The 20,252-nt window shown below is 40.9% G+C and overlaps 1 protein-coding gene across 4 annotated transcripts in view; it reads left to right on the top strand.

The window, feature by feature from the left end:
• Window positions 1-20,252, top strand: part of RASGRP3 (RAS guanyl releasing protein 3) — a 103,405-nt gene that overhangs the window by 10,732 nt on the left and 72,421 nt on the right. For 2 of the 4 annotated variants that reach the window (XM_045009933.1, XM_045009934.1), the window contains exon 2: window positions 662-819. The gene's annotated coding sequence lies outside the window, so the exon portion shown is untranslated. Of the gene's footprint in view, window positions 1-613; window positions 820-15,274; window positions 15,359-18,137; window positions 18,313-20,252 lie in introns of those variants that run through there. The other 2 variants (XM_045009936.1, XM_045009937.1) reach the window with 2 other exon arrangements.

The raw sequence follows: 20,252 nt of genomic DNA on the forward strand, positions 1-20,252 counted from the left end.
GACAAATAAGAGAATTAGTCTGAATTCACAAGATTAGATATGGTGTGTGATTCCTACACCTATTATACTATACATTTTGAAATCTTAATTTACAGCATTCCCTAAACAGTTTTTTGTTTGCATTTATTAAAACAACCCCACATAAAATCTTTGTTTAAACCCACAAACCATCATTGGCGTTTGAGGGCAAGCAAAATTAATACTAGTTACTAAAGAAAACTATGTAAGGTCAAGAATTCTGATGCTGTTATGTCCCATCACTGTGCTGTGTAATAGATCTGGATGAAATCCTAATAACATTTTATTACCAATAATGTTCTGCTCATAAAGATGAGAACAGCATCTGAAAAACACGTTAAAAAACTGCATCTAAAAGTTTTATATAAATTTGAGTATTCAATAGCAAAAATACAAGAGCTCTCCTTTGTTTAAATATATTTCCTGCTTCTTTATTGTTATACACTGTGTTGTGGCAGACCTATTTATAGCCCAAGAAAAGGAAAAACCTCCACTGGAAGCAGAAAAACTAAGTTGGGAAAGAATAGCAGGAAGTGTGACTGCCATTTAGCCAAACAATCTAGAACTAATTGGGCTCAAAAGCTCTCCAGCTTTACTGTAGCTGCTGAGAGTAAACAGAGCACAATTCTGTTTTTCTTTTCAGAATCGTTAAAAGGGGGTGGGGGTGAATAATGAAAATAATCTAAGTACTGAAGAAGAGCAAAGAAAAATCTCAGCAGCTCAACACGTGTAACAGAAGTTATTGTGGGGGAAAAGAAGACCTATACAGTACTGAAAAGGGGTGGACTGTGTCAAATTAAGGTCAGTATCTCCTTTGGCATTTCTGCTTGCTATACTCTTAATGCAGTTGTCCATGCTTTTGCAGTCTAGCAGCTAGTAATAACCTAGTGATATGTTTGTGTGGCAAAATTCATTCTCCATACATTTTAGTATGCACTTCTGAGAATGCATTTTGCCACACAAACATATTACTAGGTTAACTGGCTTTTAATGATAAAGCTTGCTTGAGAAATAATTGTGCTTTGGTTATAGATCCTTAAGAGTTCCTCCTAAGCAATAGAAATCTTTTCCAAACAACTACTATTAGATAATTTTGCTATTTCCGATACATTTGTCTTCTGTTTGAGCTTACAGTTATTAATTACTACAGCCATTTTGATGGAAGCTTTTTTCCTATAAAGAAAAACATGGTCAATGCCAAAATGTACATTATTAAAAATGTCACAAAATAAAAGATTTAAACTTGTCAGACATGTCCATACAAAAGAATCAACCTAAAATGGAGGTATCTGAAAATTTATATTTTTCTTAAATACATGATAGCAAATTACGTGTTTGGGATTAGTTTATTATTTGCTTGCTTATTTAATTTCAAAATGATGCAGCAGCCATTGCAAAGTCCAATGAAATCAATGGCAGACTGAAATAGATTAGAAAATGTAGACCTTTTGTTTTAGTGTATTATTTACACATTTTATATCCTGTCATGACAAACATAACCTAAAATCATCTATAAAAGCTACATTGTAAAATGTCAGGGTATAAAATATATCATCTTACTGGATGGGTACTAAAAAGAACAGAAGACTCTTAGGGGAAAGACCTAAAAATACAGATTTTCAGTCAGTGATAACAATCTAGATTAGGTTGGTTTTTGTTTTCTTCATTTCAAAATTGCTTTGCCTCGTGCCAGAATAAGAGGTGGTCATGTGACTTGAAGGCAAAATGGTAGAAATACAAGTTACAGAATACTGAAATATTCAGTGATCTCCACATGGTATGGATAGTACTATGGGGTTTTCACCATTCTTGAATTAGTCTTGAGCGTGATCATTATACTTGTTTCGGTGATGTACTGTATTTTGTCTATCACGGTACAATCCCTATTACTCATGAATTACTCATGTTATTAAGGATTAGTGTCTTATTGTAAAATGTTCCTGGTGAGGAAAAGAAAAGGAAATGTGTATGCTATTACGCTGCTTTATCCTGGTAGGATGCTGTTATGTTTAGAGTCTGTTGTTGTGAAGATAGCAAGGCAGGATGTCTGCTGATACACATGGAGGTGAAAAGCTGGGCTAGGACAATGGTAAATAGTGTCAATCAGTGCTGTTTACTAACGGCCCAATCCTGTGTAGTGCTGAGCTATGATTTCAATGGAATTTGATTATCCAACACTTCATGGCATCAGATCCCTTATTCTATCTGGTTTAAAGCACTGCTTGTTTCTTTACAACAGTTGTCTTTTCTAAGAGATTGTGGTCCTGCTCCTGTGAGGTGTGGAGCATCTCTGGTGAGAATGAAGTCAATGGCAATATAGATGCTCAGCACAGCACAGGACTGTGGTCTATTAAAATATTTGCAATGGATACCTTGGTAGATACAATTGATTTTTGTGGAAAAGGTTGATAGTTAATTTGTTCTTACTTGACACTATTTATGCTTGACTTCAGTAAAAGTTTTGTCTGCATAAGGACTGAGTAAAAACAGAGAGGATTTGGCTGATCGTATTTAAGTCGAAAAATGGCAAATTGCGCAACCCTTATTAACACAGATGAGCTCTTGCTCACTTCAGTAGGGCTACTCAGATGAGTAAGTGCTCATCAAACCGTGTAAGGGTTGCAAAATCTATGCCTAAGTGAATGCAATTGGTTTCATTAATATTAACAGCTAGGCTTCAGTGACCCAACGGAACAGTGACACTATTCTCACTTTGTGCAGTGCATGTCTATCAGCCTTGTTAATTCCAGAAAATACAGGATAACTTGATCACTTTCTCTGCATAAATAGTCAAACATTCAGAATTTTTCTGCTCTGAGATGTTCACTACATTATTATTTTAAAAGTACATTTGGCTTGCACGTGTGTACAAAACCTGAGACTATTGTTTAGCCAGGAAGAGGAAAACTGTTTGGGAACCAGCCATTTTATATTGTTAGTTTGTAATAGTTACTATGGCTTAAAATGACAGAATAGTGTACTGAGGCAGTTTCATGTGTGCCTATGAAAAAGAGTATATTATAGAGGTTACTTAGAAATTGTCATTCCACATTCTTTATGAAAATATCCCTATGATACAAATGTGACATAACTGAGATATACTTCATGCAAGAGATGTCATTGGAAAGGTTATGATTTACTGAATGTGATTATCCTATTTGTATGCATGTATCATTTCTGTATCCAAAATTAGGAATATTAACTATGTACTTGTATTTCAACTATGCTACTTTGGGTGACTCCCACTGCCAACACTTCGGGTACAACAATGGAAAAGCCAGATAGGGCGGATGGCCCATGAACAAGGACAATGGACTGTAAAAAAGCTTAGTCTTCCAGTGAACCTGTGGGTCAGCCTGTGAAGAATGGCTACAAGGGCCCTACAGAGTCAGGTGATGCTAAAACATTACCTGGGATTTCATGTAACTTTCCACTGTAAGGGACGGAGGGGGGGTGTGTCAAACTAGGAAACAAAGAACTCCCGCCTTATGCAAATCCTATTTAAGCATGGGGAGTGAGGTAATCTAGGGCATCAGTTCTCCCCTGCTATCCCACCCAAGATGACTGCTGGAAACAAATAAGAATGAACATAGGGAAAGAACTGGGCCCAGGCTGGAAGGGCATCTGGCCTGTGAAAAATATTATTAGAATCACATTTAGGGTGAGAACTCACATGTGACCAGTCTCTTTAGTGTATTAAGCTTAGTTTGCATGCTCTTGTTTTATTTTCTTAGTAATCTGCCTTGTTCTGTCTGCTACCTCCTTAACTACTTAAAATACACCTGTTATAGTTAATAAATTTATTTCTGGCTTATAATATAACCCAGTTTATGTGATTTCTAACTGGGAGGGTGAGAAATTGTGCATACCCTCTTCCACATTGAGGGAAGAGGCGAATATAATATATCTTTGGGCCTGTACTCCAAGGAGGGGTCCATATCTAAGTGCTGGAGCAAGTTCCTTAAGCTGAGTCTTCCCAGAGCTGATCTGCAGCTGGGCGTGGCCCTGCCTCTGTGTGTGTTAGAGGAGGTTTTAAAAGACTGGCTCAGCAACACAGGTAAAAGGGGGCACATGCTGGCAGAACTAGTAGACTCAGTGGTATCTCAGCACATCAAGTGACTTCCCAAGGGGTCCAACCTGTCACACATACTTTTAATAAATTCATACTCTTAGAAAGGAGAATTAGGGACAAAATTCTGATCATATACACTGATGTAAATCCACTGAAGTCAATACAGTTACTCTAGTATAACCAAGGACAGAGTTAGTCCCACAGAGTTAAGTGCACTCAGCATAGCAGACTACCCACCCACTCTTCTCTGTTTCTCACACTATGGGAAATGCAAAGCTCGTGTAAAGCTACCTTTACCCACTCCCACACCCCTTCACACCTACACTCAGCATGGGAACAGAGCAACTGAAAATCAGGGTCATTATGTTTGCAGTACTGCCAGCATCAAGTGCTCAGAAATTATGAGTCAAACTCAAAATAATCATGAGATTGTCTTAAAAACCATGAGACTTTTAAATACTGTAAGTGTCAGGTGCTTTTTATTTGCCTTTTAGTCTTTGACATTTTAGGGTTAATGTTGTCAAGCTTTTCTCCGCAACCAAGAAAGCTAGAACTTTAACTGAAATAAACTGAGATTCTTATAGAATCACATGATTCCAGGAGCTGGGGCTCTACGAAAAACACCAAATATAATAAGACTTGCATTAACATTACTAGGGCTGACAATACTGTGTCTGTGAGCTCACTAGCTTCAAAACACTATTTGTAGAATAAGGAAATAATATCAAAAGGAGGGATTCTGTACTGATGATGTAACTACCACCAAGACAGAGCAGTAAGCCTTACTCTGCAGCCACTCCAGAATATATAATATACTCTGATTTTACAGGAAACAATAGACATGTTCAAAACATATAATCCAGAAGGATTTTATAACTATTTTGTGAGATTCATAGATTCCAAGGCCAGAAGGGACCATTGTGATTATCTAGTCTGACCTCCTGTGTAGCACAGGATAAAGAACGTCCCCAAAATAATTCTTAGAAAATAGCTAGTTTTGATTTAAAAATTTTAAGTGATGGAGAATCCACCTCAAACCTTGGTAATTTGTTCCAATGATTAATTATTCACTTAAGCCTTATTTCCAGTCTGACTTTGTCTGACTTCAACTTCCAGCTGTTGGATCATGTTATACCTTTCTCTGTTAGCCTGAAGAGCCCATTATTAAATATTTGTCGTCCCCCCCCCCACAGGTACTTATAGGCTGTGACAAAGTCACCCCTTAACTTTTTATTTGTTTAGCTAAATAAATTGAACTCCTTGAATCTATCACTATAAGGCATGTTTTCTAATCCTTTAATCAATCACTTCCAGTATCCAGATAAACTCCTTTTAGTGAACACAGGCATTGACACACCTAAGACTTTTACCTTTAAAAATGAAATAGAGTATGATACTCTTCCCCTGAATGATTAGTAGTGACAGCAACTTATTAGCATCTGTCAGGTGTTCGGCAATCTATGTGAAATGACTTGGTGGTGAATCAAGATGTAAACTGAAATATGAAAATTTATTCTCCACTCATTCCACAGGGGGTTAATGTGCTTAACTTCCATTAGAGTTAACAGGAGTTATGTTATTAAATTTCCCATCCATTAGGTTATGAATAAGCCCCAGGCTTGTCAGAAGTTAACTAATACAATAAAACAACATGGTAAAGAATACTTTTTTATGTTTCTCTAATCTAATGACTTTCCTCTCTGCTTTTTTGTTGAATAGAGAGAGGTGAAAAATACAGTCATAAATCATATGGAGAACAATGAAATGCAAACATTTGTATTGATTCTGGTCTGTTATTTTAAAGTGAGGCCTACTGTTGTTGGTTTCTACCCACCCTGCCTTTAATGTGTCTACGCTTAAGTGTTGTAAGCCTAAAATAATCTTTTTTCAGTATTCATAAACTGAAGTATTAAAAATATCAAGTTTTATTCTAATATACCTACATTAAATGCACAGGCCAAAAGTGTTTTATTCTGTGAGTTTAATAACTCAGGAACATATTAGGTTAGATTGTAAATTTGGGTATAGCCCTGAGCAAGAGGTGATACTTTAAGATGCATGGCCTTATGAGAAGTTCCAGGAGACACTTGGTAAAATCCTGTCCCTATTGAAGTCAAGGGTCAAAGTTTTGTCAATAGATTCAGTGAAGCCTGGAATTCACTGAGACATCCCGCTGAGTCATAATTCCTTCCCTGCTCCCTCCTTGCTCCTGAGCAGGTAATAATTTACCACGGGCCTGTACCATCAATAAAGTATTGCCCCCCACACCATAAGATAGCTCAGATACTCTGGCCAGTGAGTAAGAAAGGGGGGAGTCAAGGGTCCATCCATTGCCAACCACCAGCTATGCTGCAAGTAGCCTCATTTATTCCTACATTTCTGGACTCAATGTCTGGTTAGCCCCATAACTGTGTAAGGAAAGATTGCTACTCCCTTGCATCTCTTTGTAGTCACATTCTAGCCTGCAACAGGGTGGCTTGCCCCTTAAGGGCTGGAGAGCCTGGGTTCAGCCAACCCAGATTATTAAGGAGGTTTACCTGGGTCGGATCAGGTAATTCCCTATCAGGGCAGCAGGTGGTTGTAGAGGTGGGGGAGGGTTGGGAACGTGCAGGAACCAATAAGCTGTTGTAGGGAAAAGCTTGCTCCTAGGGAGCTAGAGCCCGAGCCCTGAGGCTCCAGAAGGGTAGGGCCTGTCAAAGCAGGAAAGGACATAGGCTGCAAGGCTTGGGAGCAGAGTGAATTGGAGACTGCTGGGAATGAGCAGGCTCCCACAGAGGCATCTAAGGTGTGGTGTTTCCTTACTGAGACAACAGGCAGGAAAAGTCTGGAAGTGACCTGGTAATAGGATAAAACTGATGGACTGTGTTTTGGGACTTTGAGTTTTATTTTAGAGCTTTATTTATGTGACTAAACCTGGCCCCTTGAGAAGGGATGGTGAATAAGCAAGTAACTCCTGAGTGGAGTTGAAGAAGCCCTTTGAGGGAGAAATTGTTAGCAGGGCACAATAGTTGCACCCTGCCCATGAGGGGTGCATGGGAGGTGGCTGACCCCACTAAATGGTCCAATAAAGTTATAAGAAAGCAGCAGAATCTTGGAAATGCAGGTGTTTTATTAGGGGGCAGTTAAAGGAAGCTTTTCGAGAACACATGTGAATGTGGTGATCTATGCAACAGCCTAGCACAGCACACGGGGGACAAGAAAAACATTGTGGGGAATTACCCACCCAATAAAGTGCTTTCAGTCCTGGGTGTGTATATTGCCGAACGACGTGCACTTAAAAGAAGAGCAACAAAAAGGCTAATGCTAAAAGCTGATTTAAGAGGAAATATTTAAAATGTTCAATATGCATAAGCTGGCTAAGAACTGACCAAAGCCCAGCATGCTGCAAATATTTATGCAGGTGTGTTCACTTCAAGCTAGTGAGTAGTCACATTAACTTCAACAGATTCATAGCATTTAAGGCCAGATGGAACTATTAGACCAGGGGTAGGCAACCTATGGCATGTGTGCTGATTTTCAGTGGCACTCACACTGCCCGGGTCCTGGCCACCAATCCCGGGGGCTCCACTGCTGGCCTTGGGGGACAGGCTGCCAGTCCCTTGCCAGCCGGGGTTCCATCTGTCAGCTCCACTCAGCCCGCTGCCGGCCCCGGGTCCCAGCTACTGGTCTGGAGGGATCTGCTGCCAGCCTGGGATCTCAGCCACCGGCCCAGGACTCTGCAGTTGCCCCCAGCTCTGGCCACTGGCCCCAGCCTGGGGCAGTGAGGGGGCGCAGCTCAGCACCCCCACCTTAAAAATTGTTCCAGCACCACTGTGCTGGGATATTTTTAAGTCCTGATTTGCTGCTTACATCACTATCACGCCACGTGGAACAGCGCACTGCATTTGAAGTTGAGATTAGAATGTACATGCAAGAATGGGAATCAGAATTTTCTGACAGATTTCAAGATTTCCAGCGATTTGGCCCAATGCTTTCTTTTCTAATTAAACCTGAAAAGTTCAACAAAAGCAACTTGTATTTCAGTGGATGGGTGTTAAAGATTTTGAAATGCAGCTCTTTCAGTTAAAAAGCTCAGAATTGTGGGCGTCAAAGTTTGGAGATCTGCAGCGCACACAATTTAGCCTTAAATGCTTGGATCTTCAGACATATAGTTTTTTTAAATAAATCCTTCAAAAGACCACTCATCAAAAATACACATTTTAATTTTAATTACTATAGTAAAAAAAAACCTTGCTTCCAAAGTCTTCCTGTTCTCTCTGTTCATCCCTTTCTCCCTTCATCCCCCTCTCCCCCTCACCTTTGACTAGAGCCGTTAAAGGGACAACACCCCTTTTCTTCCAGATAGTTGGACAAAGAGTTTCTCTTTCTTTACTTCTGACTGTCTGATTAACTAGTTTTAAAAGAACCCTCCAGCAAAATCAATATTTAGTAAGATATAAAATCATTTGTTATGCCTAAAATCTTTGGAAACATATTTTTTAAAGTTGGTGAAATTTCATAAACATGTCTATTGTTATGGAGATCACACAGAGTAAATTAGTGTTCCCTTTTTCTAAAAGCAATGAACACTGTTATAAATACACTAAACCTCTGTGACTGATTAATTTAAAATAATGTCTTTGTTTCACTGAGTTAAATATGTACTAATCTGGAATGATTACTTTATGAAGGCTTAAGAGTACATTTAAAATATAAAATCAGCTTAGCAATACTGATTAAGAAAATGTAAACCGACAAGAGCTGCATCATGTATTCCATAATATTTAATGTTGTATTCAGCAAGACTCCAACAAACTTCAGGGCATATCAAAAAACCTGTGACTGACATTTTTTATTCCCAAGTTTAGTGCTTTTATTTAGGTACCGTCTACATGTCACCATCTGGCATGCAATGGAAACATGCTTCAATTTCTTTAGAAAGAAATTGCAGAAGTGTTTTTTTTTCAAATGTCAGTTGCTTCATTTGGGTTCAAGGATTTGGCTGGAAGGGGGAGAGCAGGGTGGGGGAGGGAAGAGAGGATGGAGACAGTGGGGAGAGGGTGGGGCCTGGGTGGAGTGGGGCAGGGCCTGGGGCGGAGCAGGATTGGAGTATGGGCAGAGCCACAGGCAGAAGAGGTGGGCTGGGGAGCTAGCCTCCCCAAGTGGCAACTTCACCCACCACCCATGACAGCAGGTAAGAGTGGTAGGCTCCCACACACCCAGCGCGTGCTGCAGTCTCCTTAGGCAGGGGCCGTATTCACAGAGCCGAATGCGCCAGCGCCACGCATTCTGTATGAGGGAGAGGGTACAGGGGTCTCTGCAGGGAACTGTGACTCGCCGCTGCCATGAGGCAGGCCGGGCGTCTCGGTATCCTTTGCTACCTCGTCCCTCCCTCCACCCCCTGAGCTGCCATCGGGCATAGGGGCACCAGTTTAACAATACTGCGTAGGGCCCCATAAATCCTAACGATGGCCCTGCTGAATGGGAGTTAAATAGTGCATAGGCTTGTGTCAGATTTCATCATGGGGTGTATCCTCCCTATATTTGGAAAATTGACTTCCCTTTTTTAAGCGTAAATAGCTTTTGCTGATGGTGCAGCATGTCTTTTTGCCCAGCATTCTTGGAGTCTCACACTAATGTACTGTACCAGTGTAATATTGTATTGTGTTACTCTACTGTTCTGGACTTTTCTGCAGCATGTTGTGGTTGTTTAATAAGGGGGCGGGGCAGTTTCCAAGGATTGAGCAGTTCAGTAATAATGGAAGAGGGAACTTGAAACAACATCCAAATAACTGAATGTGGGAAGGCAAAGCTTTGGACTGGTGCTGGATTTTTCAAAAATATTTTGCCTTCTTCATAGTTACTGCTAGTCCCTAGTCACAGGTCACAGTTACATGACAAAATCTCTGCCTTCTCCCTCCAAGGCAAGTGATTAATGAATTTTAGAGATTGATGATGGTTAAACATCCACACTGCCTTCATCCCAGTGTGATTTCATAGCTGCTATATGGCCTGTACTGAATCCTGAACACAGTGGAACATTATTTTGTATGCAGTATTCAGAGTATAAGGGTGAATGGATACCTCACATATGGATAAAAAAGCAAGATAGCATCTTTATTCTGTTAAAGGCTATACATGGAAATCTCAGCAAGAGTTAGAGGCCCAGATTCAACCATGCTGAATAACTTCAACAGAGTCAAACAAGTGGGGAATTTAGCCCCTCAGGGGCAGGGCTATGGAGTAGAATGTCACAGGTGATGAGCCTTGCTTATCCTCTCAAGCACAAATGGTGAGCATTGTAGTGACAGCCTCCGAGAAAGCACTCAGCTCTTCACATGGAAGAGGCTCAGGCTCTCTAGTCTCATCGACTGACTGCAGAGGGAGGCGAGGGTTTTCTGTAGCGCAGATGAAAACTTTTCAAAAACTCAAATCATTTACAAAAATCATTCAGCTTTTTTAGACCAGCTCTAACTTTCAGCAGCTTTCTGGTTCAAGCTTTTTAATCCTCTTTCCTTCTCTTGTAAATTCATTGTAAATGGATTGTTTTAAGTTATTATGGATTGCCTGTATCAATTGTAGGCATTTTGGTGCAAGGTAGAGGAAGATCAGGTATATCACCCTGTCCCCATCTCATTGTGCAGAGTGTACAATCAACGTTCTCAGTGTTAGGAGCTGTTGTGATGCTGTGGTTGGTAGCACTTACATAAAGATTAACAAGCAGAACATTTTTCACCTGCTTATGTATAAGGCAAATCTTGATAAATAACTTGTAGTCTAGCCTTGTTTTGGGAAAAGCTCTCTGAGCTGGATAATTAACAATATGGTGATTCACAAACATCTTATGATATGCTATGAATCTCTCTGTCAGAACAAGTGACATTGGGCTGATTGGGGAATAAAAGACCCCTTCTTAGAAATGTTATGCATCATTTATGTGGGCTTTTAATCACACTGTATTTGGAAAACTGTAGGATGCATTTAACTATGAAAGACACAGAAGCACTATTTCCAAGTTATCTATTCAGATTAGAAATGTATGTGTCTTTTTCACTTAATGTAAATACTCAGCATTACGTGATATACCCAGAAACTCCACAAAAGAAGATAAAATCAGATTGAAAGTCTAGTCTTGTGGATGTCACAAGACAGAGCCATGAAATTTGTTCCCAACTCTGCCACACATTTCCTATATGACCTTGGGCAAGTTATAAACTCTGTGTAGCTCAGTCTTCCCTTCTGTAAAATGGGGTTGATATTTCTCAAGGGCGTTGTGAAAAGAAAGCTCTGTTAATATTACCAAAAAATACTAATATTCAATAGAATATATTATTTCAATCTATAAAATGACAAGAGGTGCCTCTAAGTCTAGGTACCTCTGACAATTATTTAAGTACACTAAATCAGTATACCAAAATATATTGCATCCGAAGAAGTGGGTATTCACCCACGAAAGCTCATGCTGCAAAACGTCTGTTAGTCTATAAGGTGCCACAGGATTCTTTGCTGCTTCTACAAAATATATGGTGGCCCCACAACATATAATCATTCTAAATAACCACTCAGCATAAAAAGAAAGAGTCAAAACCAATGTATAACACCCAGTTTGTGTTCACTTCCCACAAATGTTCTAACTAGTATGTTTATTGGCAAAAATGTTTAGCTTAAGTCCTTGTTTTAGCAATGTTGCAGAATATCTGTGGAAAGTAAATTCTAAAATCACGAATGTGAGTATGCACACTGGAAACTCCTGCAGCTCTGGGTTGGTGCATGCTCTGTTGCTCTGTGGGGATAGTGCTTCTGTGCAGCCTGCTCAGCATATGGCAGCTGTGAAGTGCTGGAGCATGCCCAGTGCAGATGCGAATTTATCTGGCAAACTGACTGGGCTCTACTGAGCATGTGCACACTGAGATTTTTAAAGGGCTTATAACTTGACCGAATTTGGGTGAATTTTCACAGGGACAACAAAAGGCACCACAATGCCAGTCTCAACTCCCTGACACATTTCTATTCTGTGCTCCGAAGCATGAAGTTAATGCTTCTGAACAAAACTCCTGTACAATTTTTTTAATCTGGCAACACAAAATACTTATTCCTTCATTTCTGAGAATTAGAACTTTCAAATTATTTAATTTTTTTTTTAAAAATCAACCCGAGGCAGATAAACAACATAGAGAATTTTAGGCCAAATAATTAAATTTTGGTAAAGTTACAAGTAACTGAAAACATAATCTTGTAATGGAAAGTGGTTTCCGAGTGGTAGCCATGTTAGTCTGTATCAGCAAAAAGAATGAGGAGTACTTGTGGCACCTTAGAGACTAACAAATTTATTTGAGCATAAGCTTTTGTGGGCTTCATCGGATGCATGCAGTGGAAAATACAGTAGGAAGATAGATATACACAGAGAATGTGAAAAAATGGGGGTTGCCATACTAACTATAATGAGAGTAATCAATTAAGGTGATCTTTATCAGCAGGAGAAAAAAAACTTTTGTAGTGATAATCAGGCTGGCCCGTTTCCAACAGTTGACAAGAAAGTGTGAGTAAAAGTAGTGGGAAAATAGCATGGGGAAATAGTTTTTACTTTGTGTAATGACCCATCCACTCCCAGTCTTTATTCAAGCCTAATTTAATGGTGTCCAGTTTGCTAATTAATTCCAATTTTGCAGTTTCTCATTGGAGTCTGTTTTCGAAGTTTTTTTGTTGGAGTATTGCGACTTTGAGGTCTGTAATTGAGTGACCAGGGAGGTTGAAGTTATAATGTTTTTTGAATGTTATAATTCTTAAAGTCTGATTTGTGTCCATTTATTCTACTCATTTATGCTAATTTTTCCCCTACTTTACTCACACCTTGTCAACTCTTGGAAATGGGCCATCCTGATGATCACTACAAAAGTTTTTTTTTCTCCTGCTGCTAACAGACCACCTTAATTGATTACTCTCGTCATAGTTAGTATGGCAATACCCATTTTTTCATGTTTTCTGTGTATATATATCTTCCCACTGTATTTTCCACTGCATGCATCCAATGAAGTGGGCTTTAGCCCACAAAAGCTTATGCTCAAATAAATTTGTTAGTCTCTAACGTGCCACAAGTACTCCTCATTCTTTTTGTAATGGAAAGTGTTACTCGAGCTTAATTGTAGGCATTGCTAACTGCACCACCTATAATTAATTGACAAATCATTTTTAATGTAAAGAGAGAATATATTTCAAGGCATAAGCATTAAAGGTAGAGATACAGTTGACCTGTTGACTCCAACTCTGCATCTCTTGATTTTCAGTGTTTGATTTCTCAACCTTAATATTGCTATGGGGTTCCCCCTCCCAATAATATCAATACGAGGAACATGTCTTGATAGAAATCATACATAAATGGATTTAAGTATTTGTAGAACTATAGCACCCCAGAGCTGAAAGTATTTTGTAGAATTCAGAGTAGATTTATTTAAACTATTCATCACTAATGTAGCTTATAGATGCTGCAGACTGAGGTAGCTTGCTATAAAACTGATAACCCTTGGCTTCAAGATGTACTTTCCATCATGTCCTTTAGATGCCCTTCAGTTGAACAACTTCATCTGAGAGCTGTTAGGTTATTTATAGTAGGCATTTTATTCACACTTAGATATTATTAAAACATCCTGTCTGGTGAAGACTTCCAGTTTTCTTTCTTTCATTTCTGTTGCTAGTGAAAGGATATATATTATCTGGACCAGTGAAGTAGATCAGCAAGCCCAGCAGCTGTTTTTTAGACTTGGATTCCACATACTTGAACGACTACAGTCAAATGACTGTTGTAAGTTAGGAAATGGATGTATATAATGGACCAGATCCTCAGCTGGTGTAAACTTGCATAACTCCATTGAAGGTATGTTGATTTACCACAGCTGAAAATCTGGCCTGTTACTATACAAGATGTAGAATGTGTTTTAATTCTGTAAAGATTTTTAATCCCCCCCCGTGCACAAAAGGACAGTCACCAAATGCCAATAACTCACAAAATAATTCCATGACCTGTACTGAGTTGAGCACATTAGCAGTGCTCAAATTAATAAACATTCATATGAATAATTAATAGAACAGAGCTATTACACACTCAAATATGTCTAAAAAGCTAAGAGAATCACTTAATAGTAAAGACAAGCCATAAAATATTGAAAAAGGAGAGGTCTTGCTCTTTTATTATTTCTTTATGGCATCAAAACAGTGTTCTAGACACTTTATTTTGCAAAGTACACAAAGTGAACGACTTGCAGTTGACCCCAACGTGAATCAAAAGGATAGTGTAACTTCTCCATTTTCCTCACGTTTTTTGTGGCTTGTTTTGTTAAGTTATAGCTACCCTGTGCTTAACTTCAGCTTTTTAATCTTATATATTTGGGTGTGCACTGATTTTTTTGCCCAGAGCCTGGGCTCCAGCCCAAGCTTGCATGTCTACACTGCAAATTTATTGCCCTGCAACCTAAGCCCTGTTGAGCCTGAGTCAGCTGACATGGGACAGCCATGGGGTTTTGTGTGGGTGTGTATATCTACCCTTAGCACACAGGATGGACCTACTTTGGGAAGGAATCAATTAAACAAAGGAGACTGTCATTTGCCTCTTCTGTTGCAGAAGTTGGAAGGTTTGTGATGAATGAGGCAGGAAATTGCAGGAAGAGAAAGGCCAGTCTCTCAGTTAAGGCAATTGAATGCCAACGAGGCAGGAGCACTGGAAGATCCGTAAAAGTGGGGGGCCCTGTGCTACCCCTTCCCCTGAGGCTGCACCCCATCCCCCGATTGCCTGCCCTTATGCCCAGCCAGTAAAAAGTGGGAAGCCATGGCCTCCTGGCCTCCACTGTTCCGGCGCCCCACTACAGAGTTCCTTTTGGGTGCTGGGCAAGTCACTTGCACTGAACTTTCCCAGGCAGTCACCTCTGCCAGCTTTCATTACAGGTCCTCCTGTGACCCTTCCTTGTGGTAATATTATGGTCATCAGAGGGAAGTCAGTTATCAAAAGCAGCCATTGCCATGACAGCCAGGGTACTAGTGACTCTCCACAGGTATGCAAATGAACTGGAAGGAGGGAGTGATGAATGGTTGATTATCTCTGATCTCACAATGGCAGGAGATGGCAGCAAATGTATACTTGGGAGGGAGAGTAATCAAGATTTTCCAGTTTTTCCTAAATTTCCTAAAAAGCCAACAACATACAAACACATGGGTGGTCACTGCATAAACATTCACTAGTAGCTGAAATTTGGTTCAAATGCCTCATGGCATGTTTACAAAAAAGGGTTCTGAAAAAAGGTGAGACACTGAGGCAGGGGTGCTGGAATGGGCGGGGCAATGGGCCATGGCCCCCACTTTTTACTGGCCATACACGTGAGCAATGCAGGGAAGGGGTGGGGTGGTGCAGGAGAGCGAGGCCATGGTTCAGGGGCTGGTGGCCCCTTACTTTTGGGACCTTCCACCGCTCCTGCACTGAAGTACAGACCCTCTAAAACAGAAAATTCCATTGCTTCCTTAACTGTAGTCTTACGGTAGTGAGACCATAATAACAGAACCTTTATTAATGGGGATGATGCACACAAAGGAAAGAAACAAGCTTGTGTCCTAGGCTGTATCTACACTACAGTTAAAAACCCATGACTGGCCTGTGCCAGCTGACTCAGGCTAAGGGGCTGTTTAATTGTGGTGTAGATGTTCTGGCTCAGGCTGGAGTTCAGGCCCTAGGGCCCAGCAAAGTAGGAGGGCCGCAGGGTTCAGGCTGTAGACTGAGCCTGAGACTATGTCTACACTGTGGTAAGTCGACCTATGCTACGCAACTCCAGCTATGTGAATAACGTAGCTGGAGTCGATATACCTTAGATCGAGTTACCGCAGGGTCTACACCACGGGGGGTCGGTGGGAGAAAATCTCCTATCGACTTACCTTACTCTTCTCATCGGGAGTAGAGTACAGGGGTCAAATGGAGAGCAATCTGCAGTTGATTCGGTGGGTCTTTACTAGGCCCACTAAATCGACCACAGGTGGATCGATCTTAGAGCGTCAATCCCTGCCATAGTGTAAACCTGCCCTGAATGTCTACCCAGAGAGCCTGTTAGCTGACACAATATTGTCAGTTGGCACGGGCCCTCCATGGGTGTCTCTGACAGGATCCCTGGGGTACAACCTGGGACTGTGGGACTGCTGTTCCCCCTTAAATCATTAATCTGGGTTGTCTCTCTCACAATGGTGGCAAGTAGCAAACCCCTCCAAGTGCTGTTACCACTCAGTACAACTGCATGTGGAACCTCACACCTAGCTGGATTGTATGAATGCTCCCAGAGCCACTCATGAATCACACCAGAAAGGCACCAGCCAAATCCCCACAGCTCCCGTCCTTGTTTCTTAGGAATATACCATCTTGTACTGCTCAAGACCCTTTCTTCAGCAATGGAAGTTTCTTAATTGGTTCACCACTTCATCAATGGAAAGTGGACATGCACCAGCATTGTAACTTGAGCAGATTTACCAAACACTTCAGGCAAACTCACTCGTAAAGATAAACAGTAAAACAAGTTTACTGATTACAAAAGATAAATTTTAAGTGATAGGCAAAAAGTCAGAGTGGTTACCAAAATAAAATAAAAGTATGCAGTCTAAACTCTCAACCTATAGACTGGGCTACATCTAGATTAAGCAGTTTTTCTCACCCCACTGGATATTGCAGGTTGGTCACAGTCTTTTCATACACAGGCTTTCCCTCTTAGCTTCGGGACCAGTCTCTTCAGTTCCAGCGTTCTCATTGACCTCAGCGTAGGTGGGGGAGAAGAGCGAGGATGAAGCAGGGGACCACTGTGTTCTGTTTTATACCTTTGTTTCATGTGCTTGGAGAACCTAAGTCCAGGCACGTCTGGTGGGCATTGCTCAGTCACCAGGCAAGGCTGAGCAATTCCCCTGGTGTGGCCTTGTGTAAGTGAGTCATTGAATTGTAACTCTCTTGCTGGACCATGGCTGTTGATAGTTGTTTGACACCCACCCAGCCGGCACTGGTTAGCTCCCTTGTTCTTGTCTCTGGGGATCTAATATCTCGGCGATTCCCCAATTCACAGCATATTTTAGTGACAACTATACGACACAATCTTATAACTTCATATGCACTAATGATATACATATTTAGATAGAACAACGGCTTTCAGCAAATCATAGCCTTTCCCATGATATCTTAAATGGCTCACTTTTCATGAATATCACAATTATATATAAATATATATAAAATTATGAATATGAGTGTTACAGAGTGCTCCCCTGAGGTATAGAGTGTCACAGTGTCTAACTGCAGTGTAGACATACCCTAAGAGACCCACCTGTGCTGCAGGACGGGCAGTCAGGAAAAAAGCTACTTTTCACTTGTAAATTGACTATATTTATTATGGAATCGGTAAAGCCCACAGTATGTTTTTAGCGTCACTTTTCAGAGTAGAACTGCACATTAAAGTCAATGAAACTAATCATCAGGTCTTTACTTAGACCCAAATAATTCCTTAAGGAGAAAAGCATGTATGGGAAATGGAACTCCCTGAGCTACTTATGGGAGTTTCCACCAGATCCTTTTAACACCCCTGTGGAACAAGTAGGCATTTCATCCCCAAAATATATGGTTCTCCTGATATCAGTGGGGATATACTAGAGGTCAGGTGCTTCCACACTGCCTTCTGCTCCACTGCTGCTTTCATCCCAACTTGTCCAATGAACGTGGTGGAGCCAAGCTGACTAGTGCTTCACTTGCCTGCAACTGCACCCAGAGCTTCTCCCGCGCGCACACCCGCAAAAGAGAGTGGGGCTCCATCATGGAAAAAGGGACATGCAAACCAGCCTTGGGCAGGATTCATTTTTCTGTTTATTCCCCGCTGGTTTCTTTGAGCATGGGGAAGATAATGCATGTTGCACACCTTGCAGTTCTGCCCCCTCTACATGCATAAATCCCCATCTCGGCAGTTGACCATCTGTCCACATACAGGTGGGATACAAAGAAAGCATCACTTATGAAGAACCTTGGTTCGGATTTAATCTGAGATTTTCTTTCCCTTCATTTAATTTTTAGAAAATACATTTTGCTGCTTTTCTAAGAAAAGTCTTCAAGAAAAACTGCAGTTTTACTATAATAAAAATCTGGGAAGCCCACAAAAGCAAGGATAATCAGACTGAAGGCTGAAATCTCTCTCTCCTTGACTCACGCTGTAATAGAGGTGCCTGATGCATTGCATGCGTTCAGAACAGTGAGTGAGTTTATGTAACATGTTAAATCTTATGCACAATATAGTAGGCCAAGGACAAAGGGGCAGTCTGAACCTATCACTTAATTTCTCAGTTATCATTAATAGCAAATGGATTAATTACTTTTATTACAATTAAAATAAATTAATAACACTGCTCAAAACAATTCCCTGAATTTGCTTGATGGTGTTCATTATAATAATATTTATAATCAATACATGTAATGAAAATATTATATAGTGCACTTTAATTTAGATTCCACTGAATTTCTGCTTTGCTTAGCTTTAGACATTAGTGTTCCAGTACCAAGAACAGCAGATTGTCACCTTTGTTACGCTGATGTAAATGCAAGACTCTGAAGTTGTGTACTTATTCCAGAATTACATTGGTGTATGTGAAATGTCAATCTAACCAAAAGTGTCCTTGCTGATCCTTTACTAAGACAAACACGAAGGATAAGAAAAAGGACCAAATTCAGCTGAAATTGAAATGAGAGACAATAAAACAAGAAAAAGAAAAGCTCCCTAGAAAAAGAACAGAAAGATAATTTCATAAAGTATTGAGAGACTCATCCTGATTGCTCAGTGGTACATTAAGTAGTCTTTTTAGTGAGTTAGCCATGCTGACATCTGCAGAAGGGGCTTCTGAAGAATAAGGGTGCTGAGTATTAATGAAGGCTTTGTCTATGCTTGGAAGTGTTTGCTGGTATAGATATACTGGTAGAGCTATGCCAGCAAACCTCCCTAGAAAATATGCAGCTTATGCTGGCAGAAGTTTTTTGGGGTCTTTTGTTTGTTTTTTAAACAAGTATAGCTTAATCCAGTTCCCCAAACTGAATAAGCTGTTCTAGCAAAGGGACTCTTTGTTGGTATGATGGCATCTGCACTGAGGCTTTTGCTGAAATAGCTATGTCATTTAAGGGTGTGATTATTTTTTTTCCCCCTTCGCGCTTTTGACACAGCTATGCTGGCAAAATTGTTAAGAATAGACAAGGCCTCAACAAGAGAAACTCTATTTCTAAACTTTCTTGAAATTAATCTTCCCAAGTCCATTTTCTTTCTCTCTCTCTAGATCCACAGCTGTGCCAGAGCAGTGTTTGACATAAACCCACCCATGTCAATTTTCCACCCACCCTGATCCTGAAGGATGCTTGAGGTCACTGTCTGCCCACTACAAGTTAGAACAGCCCTGAAACTGCTCTAACAAACACTAATGAATAATGATCCTGGCACAGCGCTGTCAGGCAACACATTCCAGCCTTGCTCCCTTCTACCCCTTTCATGCCCTCAGCCTACCACAGAATACAATGCTTGGAGCAGGCATGAACTGGCATAATATTGGTACTACACTATTGGAATCCTCAGCTGCTCTCTCAAGGGTTAAGTCTAATGCCCCCAACATTATGCCAGCTGGAGATTTCTCAGTGCACGTTCTGCAGCTCTCTGTTCCTGTTGGACTGGAGGAATGGTGCAAAGGGCCCAGAGTAGGGGCCAGAATGTGGACCAAGTTTTGTTAAGAAGATTGTCTTAAAACAAAGAAATAGTATGTAGAACAAATTTAATATGGAACTTTGCAACGCTCACCTGAAATTTAGTTACAGTGAATGAGAGGAAACAGTGCTATGACGAGGGATGCAAGTAACTTCAGGGACTTACCAGTATGCAGGGTGTCCGGGGTCCTGGGCAAGGTGGGTGGGGTGGCTCTGGGCCCCCAGAAGGGGCAGGGCCTAAGGCAGAAAGGGCGGGGTTGGGGCCAGGGGCTCTGATGGCGATTTAAAGGGCCTGGGGCTCTGGCCACTGCCAGGAGCCCTGGGACCTTTTAAATCACCAGGCCCCGGGGCAGCTGCCCCTTTTGCATCCCCCCATCCCTGGTCAGGAGCCCTGCCGGTTCGGTGTTTAAAGTGCTGCCACAGCAGCACTTTAATGTCGGCTGTGTACCAGCC

Source organism: Mauremys mutica, chromosome 3 (assembly GCF_020497125.1).
Source record: "Mauremys mutica isolate MM-2020 ecotype Southern chromosome 3, ASM2049712v1, whole genome shotgun sequence".
In the NCBI taxonomy this organism is placed as follows: Eukaryota; Metazoa; Chordata; order Testudines; family Geoemydidae; genus Mauremys; species Mauremys mutica.